Source organism: Mus pahari, chromosome X (genome assembly GCF_900095145.1).
Source record: "Mus pahari chromosome X, PAHARI_EIJ_v1.1, whole genome shotgun sequence".
Taxonomy (NCBI): Eukaryota; Metazoa; Chordata; class Mammalia; order Rodentia; family Muridae; genus Mus; species Mus pahari.
The window spans coordinates 138551516-138559934 of NC_034613.1; positions in this window are offsets into that span (position 1 = coordinate 138551516).

Below are 8419 nucleotides of genomic sequence, written 5' to 3' on the forward strand. Positions count from 1 at the left end.
TAGCTCCTCCATTGGGGGCCCTGTGCTCCATCCAATAGCTGACTGTGAGCATCCACTTCTGTGTTTGCCAGGCACTGGCATAGCCTCACAAGAGGCCGCTATATCAGGGTCCCTTCAGCAGAATCTTGCTGGCATGTCATTTGTCTTCTTTAATAGTTTCTTAACCTGATTTTTTTTGTGTGTGACAGTGTAGCCCACTGAACCTGGAACTCATGAACTGGTTAGACTGGCTGGCTAGTGAGCCCTAAGGATCCTTCTGATTTTTCCTCCAAAGTTCTGAGATGGCATGTATGTGCCTGCAATTTCATTTTGATTTCAGAGCTGGATCAGCCCCACACATACTATCTTAATCAGAATGTTCTTGTCAAACACACAGTGTGGCGAGTAGAGATCATCACCAAGCATGTCCTTGCATGGTCACTAATCAAAAGTACATTTCCCTGAAAAGATCAAAGGAGTTGAACAATCACCACAAAAAGAAGAAGTAATGGTCACAACTGAGATTAATTCTGGATGTATTTGAAGATAATAAGACGCCAAGTCATTTCTCTGAGGATCTCAGTTGAAGGAAACTTACTAACAACAGTGATTAGAGGGCAACTAGACAGTGACTGGAGCACACCATTAGCATCCCACATCAAGCTATAGAGCCACTTCTCCAGAACGAGTCTCCAAACCCACTCATGCCAGAATATCAAAAAAGGGATGTTTGACAAAATGAAGATTCTCAGATAGGTTTCAGATTCATAATCTCTAGGGTCTAAGAAGCTCCATTTTTTAAATGCACATCGAGGTTTCTGTACAACATCAAACACATACAGACAGTCTACACATCTTTGATTTTAAATTTTCAATATGGAAAAACATGAAGTTTTCATAGTGAAAGATTATGAAATATCACTCACTGGTAAATACAACTAGAGGCTTATTTTTTCTTACTATTAATGATGAACTTTAAAAAAAGTTAAAAATGTAAGATCCAGGTACTACAAGTAATGAAATTTTTAGCAAATTAGTCTGTTTTCTCTCCTGATGTAGAAATTTGATAAATAGCCTGTACTTTTTGGTGGTTGGTTGGCTGTCCAGCCTTTGGAGACAGGTTCTCATGTAGTCTAGGTAGGTCTCAAAGTCACTATGTAGTCAAGAATGACCTTTAGATCTTGATCCTCCTGATTCTACCTTCCAAGTGATGGAATCACAGGCGTTTGAGGTGCACAGACTGTCTACAAAAAAGGTAGATTAACTATATAAGTTAGAAGTCTTTTTTCCTCTTCATTTAATGTTTTAAGTACATTTTGATATTTTTAGGGGCAGGGGATAATGGAAAGCATCTAGTTCTTCAATAGATGGACTCCTACAAGGATGGTTTTTGAACCTTGACCTAGATAGAAAATAAGCAACAGAGAGCCAATCCACACAGTTCTTTTTCCTTCAGCCACTGTATTCCACCTCCTGTTCATTATATTAAGGTCCACAGCTTCCTGTGTTTGAGTGCAGAAGATGCTGAAAATGTCGAAACGTGAAGATGCAGAACAGTGTGGAGAAATTTGTTTCTTGAACTAGGCATGTTACCAGGATAACTTTTTAAAATATCATGGACATTGTCTCACTTTTTTATCCAATTAGCAAGTACAGGTTATTTAAAAATGGTGGCAACCATTGCTTGGTGAGAGAAAATTCTAGAAAAGATATACACAAAGAGAATTTTCAACATCATAAAGGTTGAAGACTAGCTGAAGGCCAGCAGGAAAGGTAACCACAGTGCTTGAGCATTGAGGCTTGTGAAGGCTTAGGCTTGGGATGTTTTTCATTCTCTTTTTAATGACAAGTGAGGTTTTTTTAAGAGGCAAGGAAAAAATAATATTATCTCCAAAGTGATTTCAAGGGAAAAACAGATTTGCCTGTAAAAATAGCCAACTCTTCCCTGAGTAACGGGGCTGAAATGTCATTTGTTTCAATTTCAAAGTTTTTCTGAACGATTTTCCCTTAACACATCTTCCAGCATTTTTTCAGGGAGCTCAGGGGAAAGCCCTGGGGTTGAAGCCAACATTCATTTCTTGGTTCACAAACAGATTCGAATGGCAAAATTTGAACATGTGGGAATCTAATTCATCTGATTCTATTTTCTTCTGGTAGCTCTTAATACTATAATAATATGAGCATAGGTGAAGTAATATTGAAACACCCAGACAGGTGTCAAACTCTACTTACCCTGCGAACACTATGGAAAACTGTTTCTAAGAGCCATGCACCTTAGAAGTTCATTCTCATATACTTATGTGCATAGGATAATAAAGAGCAATAAATGTATTAAATGGAAGGTTGGTTTTGAAAGCTGGGAGAAATATAGAAAACCAATGCTTAATTCACTGATGCATACTTAAACTTTCTCCAGCAGTCTCTCAATATGTTTGCAAAACGAAGCCAGGCATTTAAAATGGACAGATATGGATATTTTCTCTAATTGAAGAATGAATTTTTTTTTTTACCTTGATACAATTCACTTTCACAAAGGCTAGTTACTGCCTGAAGGACTCTGAGCTTGTGTAATGACAATTGTGACTAGAATAAACAGGGCTTAATCCCTGGTATGCACAATATGTTCTCATTACTTGCTGAAAGAATGAGTAAGAAAGGGAAAATATTTGCTTTATACTAGGCTAGAGAGCAAATCTGCAAACACATTTACGTGCATGAGCACACACTCACAACCCCCCTCAGCTACTATAGAAGTGAACCAGAGGGGGCTTTGTTTTCTCTTTTCTTCTTCTTCTTCTTCTTCTTCTTCTTCTTCTTCTTCTTCTTCTTCTTCTTCTTCTTCTTCTTCTTCTTCTTCTTCTTCTTCTTCTTCGGATATAAAGCCTATTTGCAAATACAAATGAATCAGTTGCCATTTTGTGATAAGAACCCTCCCACTGGAACACCCCTGTCTTCCTAGTAGATTGTAGGTATTTGATCTCACCAACATAGGCTTGGAAATTTCTGAGGGCAGCAGCTTTTATCTTCTATCATCTCTGAGGCTTTAGTGCAGTCATTCAGTGCAGTGGGTTTGCTATAGGTTTGAAGATTGGCTGACTTGTATGATACAAGGTTCTTAGAAAACCCAAACTGTTGTGACTCACAGTTTGAGGGCATTGTCCCTTGAGGTGGGGAAGTCATAGCAGGAAGAATGTAAGGCAGCTGATTTCAGTTTAGCTACACTTAGGAATGAAAGAGAGAGAGAGAGAGAGAGAGAGAGAGAGAGAGAGAGAGAGAGAGAGAGAGAGAGAGAGAGAGAGAGAGAGAGAGAGAGAGAGAGAGAGAGAGAGAGAGAGAGAGAGAGAGAGAGAGAGAGAGAGAGACTAGTACAGGACCCTAGCTCATGGGTTGTGAGCACCCATATTTGGGGTGGGCCTTCTTTCCTCTAGAAACACTCTCACAGACAAGATCAGAGTCGAGTCTCTTAGGTGATTCTGAATCCAGTAAGGTTGGTAATTGAAAGTAACCTCCACAGTAGATTATATTGATATGGTCCAAGTTGAGTACGTAGCCATTACTCATTGTGAATTGTGTTAAAATGACAGGTAAATTTATTACTACTTCCTGAGTGCCATGTAATGTATTCCCTATGTGGGAGATAACATTTATTATCCAATGATTTTTTTCTGTCAGTAGTACTTTCTAATTTTTAAAAAACATTCACACAATATATGTGATCATACTTTCCCCTTCCCTAACTCTGCCCAGATCCCCCACCTCCTCACCCACCAAGTGGATATTCTCTCTCTCTCTCTCTCTCTCTCTCTCTCTCTCTCTCTCTCTCTCTCTCAAAAACAAATGTACAAACCCCCCATATAAAATAAACACACACAGACACAACAGTCGCAGACACAACAGACACAGAAACACACACTCATACACATTTTTTTTTCAGATGAGGAAACTAAGGGAACATGACTCAAGTGGCCTTAAATTAAGATCAAATAGCTAGTAATCTAACAATTTCAGGGATGGTGTCATTCCTGCGTCATTTCAATCTAGGGCAATATGGTGAAAGATAGTCTTGCTCCATGTGTGTGACTCTAACAAGGATCCATGCTGAGTTATTTATAAATGAGTATGTATTGTTCACAGTTCTTGAGGTTAGGAATCCAAGATCAAGGTGCCAGCAGGCTGAGTCTAACATGGGCCTAGTCTCTCTCTTCTTCCAAAATGTCAACTTGTTGCTGCGTCCTTCACAGAAGACAAATATTGTGATTTCACATGGCAAAAGGACAAAAAAGCAAAAGACCTAAACTCCTCAAAATTATTGTTGTAAGAGAATGGATCCACTAAGAAAGTCAGTTCTCTTGAATTCATTACTTCTTCAAAGGTCTAACCTGTAATACCACCACAGTGAAAACTGAGGTTCAATATGGACACTGAAAAGAATAAACATTGAAACTCCATGAGTTAGTCACTGCCTTTTCATAAAAGTAATAGAGATTTTCAACCATGAAATTATAATCACAGGCACTCACCTACACATATCTCTAACTTATTAAAGTAACAATACAGAACTAAGGCCCTAGAAGTGTCAAGGCATGCTCACACTGGAACAATCTAGATAGACAATGTGAAATTGCACTAGTTCCATTATGGGGAGTGACAAAATCCTGGCAAGTGCACTTAATCTAGGGTTTGGGGTGGTGACTCTGTTGGTAAAGTTCTTGCTGCATAAGCACAAAACCCAGAATTCCATCCCCAGAATCCATGTTAGAAAGATGGACACTGTGGAATGTATTGTACTCCCAGTGCTGGAGAAGCAAAGATAGAGCCCACAGTTTTGCTGGCTGGCCAGCCTAGTCCAACAAGAGAGCCTGTCTGAAAAAAACAAAGTAAATGGCCCTGGGGCATGACATCCAAAGTTGACTTCTGACCGCCATATGCATATGCACATATGTGTACCCATGATCACAAGCACATCACACACACACACACACACACAGAGCTCAGAAGCACGCACGCGCACACACACACACACACACACACACACACACACACACACACACACACACACAGAGAGAGAGAGAGAGAGAGAGAGAGAGAGAGAGAGAGAGAGAGAGAGAGAGAGAGAGAGAAGATTCAATGGGGTCTAATAATACCTCTCTAAAACCCCACATTCTCAAGTAACAAGGAAGATCCCCTCAAAGGCCCCTTGTTGTGCTACATAGAGGGTATTAAGTGATGACCCTGTCATGTAGATTTGCCCGCAGTTCTCCCAGTGACAAGGAGAGGCTTCTAGCCTTGTGCTAGCTAGTCCTCTGCCTGCTAATGTCCCCCTCCCTGTCTCTTAGCAAATTTGCTTCTCAAAGATGCTGAAACAACCTTTAAAAGCCCTGGTGCTTCCATGCTGCTACTTGCAATTTTGATTTAAGTCAATGGATGTGGGGAGCTTTTTGGAATCTGCAAGACAGGAACTCAGTGAGAGATAAATACAAGTGAGAAGTTGATAAAACCAATGATGGACGATGTCCTTGAGAAAGTCCGGGCATTAAGAAGGCTTTTAAAAACCAATCACTAATTCAATGTGATTAATTATCTTCAAGTAGCTCATAGAGTGTTTCCTGAGCAGTGCAGGCCATTTCAAATGAAGTAAATAAACCACAGCTAATGTGCTGACATTTTAAAGAGAAAAGACAGTTGCTAAAAATGCCCATCCAATTTCCACTACTTACTACAAGTCATTAGATGCTAGCAACAGGCTCATCGACCTGAAGTGCCTCCAGTGCGATTTACTTGATTCAAACTGATTTAGTCAAAGAGAAATTGGAGAATTTTCCCTGAGATAGACAGACAGACAAAGAGACCATGAGCTGAGAAGCTGCTGTGTCCCAAACCTAGAAAAGAAAAGAAAAACTCAAGAAGAATAACTGAGTGTCTGTCATAGACAATCAACAGAGTGACTTCAAGGACCTCATAGGTCAGCATCATGTGCAAACTCATTAAAAGTGTAGAATCCGCCCCATCAAAGAAAATGTTGTGGGAATTCATATGCACATTAGTATTTTAGAAGCACTGATTTATGCTACCGTGCTTCATTATTTAAGCACTCAACAGAAAAATAGTTGCTGGGTAAGGAAGAAAGTGCTGATTGATAGAAGTATCTTTCTCCAAAGATGTATGGATGAGAATAAACCTTCCACTTTCCACTAACCCAACTCAAAGCAAAAATTTAATAGACTGCTTGGCTATACAACCCAATAGTTGAGCACAAAGTGAATCTGAGGTTAGTTGAGTGAGATCCAAAATGTCAATGTGAGACAGACTTCAAAGGAAAAATGGTAATCTGATCATTACACAAGAATTCTTTAAAATTTTTTTTTTTATAGCTACAGTTACCAGCAAGCCAGAGATTGCCAAGGTGGGATAACGTTCTAAGGACTAAGATATGCCTTTGGTCTTGGATGTATGGAGTTTAGGAAAACTCAGCTAGAGCAAACCCAGAAGGCTGGCCAGCTGAGGCAAAGATGCCATGAGGGAAGACTGATGCAAAACATCTGGACCAGGTTTGGCAGCCACCCTGCAAAACCATTTGGGGAGAAAGGCTATGCGAAAGTGTTCACACCCACAGTATAATTTTGGGAAATATCTTTTGCATTATATTTGATACCAGAGTGAACAAATTTGATTTCCCTACTGGGATCGTTTGATTTCTAACGTCCTGTAAAAGCAAACTTTGTTGTCTCCATTTTTCCTTGTGAACATCTATGATTGTTAAATTGCTCACTCTGAGACTTTAGAAATAAAGGGCTGAAAATAGACACACATCTGACTCATCAAATGGTAATATAGGTTTACAAGCTAGAGCAAATCAGTATTTGGCAAATTTATCAGCAAGCAAAGCACTTGAATTTTCTTACTTTAACTTTTTTTAATGAAAAAAAAAAAAACAGAAATTGCCTCCCTTTCCTTCCTTTCATGACATAAATCTTGGAAAACATCGATCACTTTCATGGGAAAAAATCCTGATCATATTTATTCTTTGCTCAGAACAGGGTTTAAATAAAATGGCCCATTGCTTCTTCTCTCCTCACATATGACCTGGGGAAAAGTTACTTACTTGGTTGGTGGAGATGGAGTTGAGAAAAACAAACCTACTTTCATTCTAGTCAAGGACCAGTTGTTTGCTTCAAAATACACAAATAGTCAGGTGTGGAAAACACTCCTTTTTTCATTGAAAAAAAAATTCATACAATATATTCTGATCAGCTTCCCCTCTCCCAACTCCCCTCACACTTTTAATCTCAGCACTTGGGGAGATGGAAAAAGTAGAATCCATTCAAGGCCGTCCTTGGGTATGTAGTAAGTTCAAAACCTCCCTGGAATGCAGAGGTTCCACCTCTTAAAAAACATCTGACACTATTACTGATGCTATGACAGGAGCCTAGTATGGCTGCCTTCAGAAAGGCCCAACATCAGACACAGATACATATATCCAACCAGTGGACAGAAGCTGGGGACCCCTGTGGTCGAGTTAGGAAAAGGCTGCAAGAAGCTGAGGAAGAGGGAGTCCCATAGGAGACCAGCAGTCTCAACTAACCTGGACCTTCAAGATCTCTCAGACAATGAGCCACCAACCAGGCAGCATATACCAGCTGATATGTGGCCCCCAACACATATACAGCAGAGGACTGCCAGGTCTGGCCTCAGTGAGAGAAAAAGACTTGAGGCTCCAGGGAGTGGGGAGGTCTGGTGGGGTGGTGGTGGGGTGGGGACATCCTCTTGGAGATGGGAGAGGAGGAATGGGATGAGGAACTGTTGAAGGGTAAAGCCTGGAATGTAAAAAAAAAAAAAAAAAAAAAAGATTTAAAAAAACCCCAAGCACTCTCACACGTCTTATCTTAACTCTACCTCTACTGCTCTTGGGTCAGTCAGCTGCCACCTGTAAACATCCTTAGAAAGAGGCTCCCATGGAGGCTTCTGGCCAAGACCTATACGAATTAAGCTTGGGAGAGGGATTCTCTAGCTGCCCATCTTCTCAGACACCAGGAGTCTCAGCTGACATCTTAATGTTAGCCTTTCAACATACTCTGAGCCAGAACCACACAAACAAATTATTTCCCTGATTCCTCACCGACTGAAATTGTGATAAGGACTCTGCACTGCTTTATGATGCTAATTTGGGGGCAACTTAGCACTTTCTGTTCTTGTGCATCTTAACAAATTCATTAAATGAAAACCAAAACCCAAAATGGATGCAGTAAAATTCTGATGGCAGGACTGGTCAATCTTTTTTTTTGAACATTTTTTATTAGATATTTTCTTCATTTACATTTCAAATGTTATTCCGAAAGTCCCCTATACACTTCCCCTTGCCCTGCTCCCCAACCCATCCACTCCCACTTCCTGGCCCTGATATAATCTTTGCAAGACCAAGGGCCTCTCCTCCCATTGATGG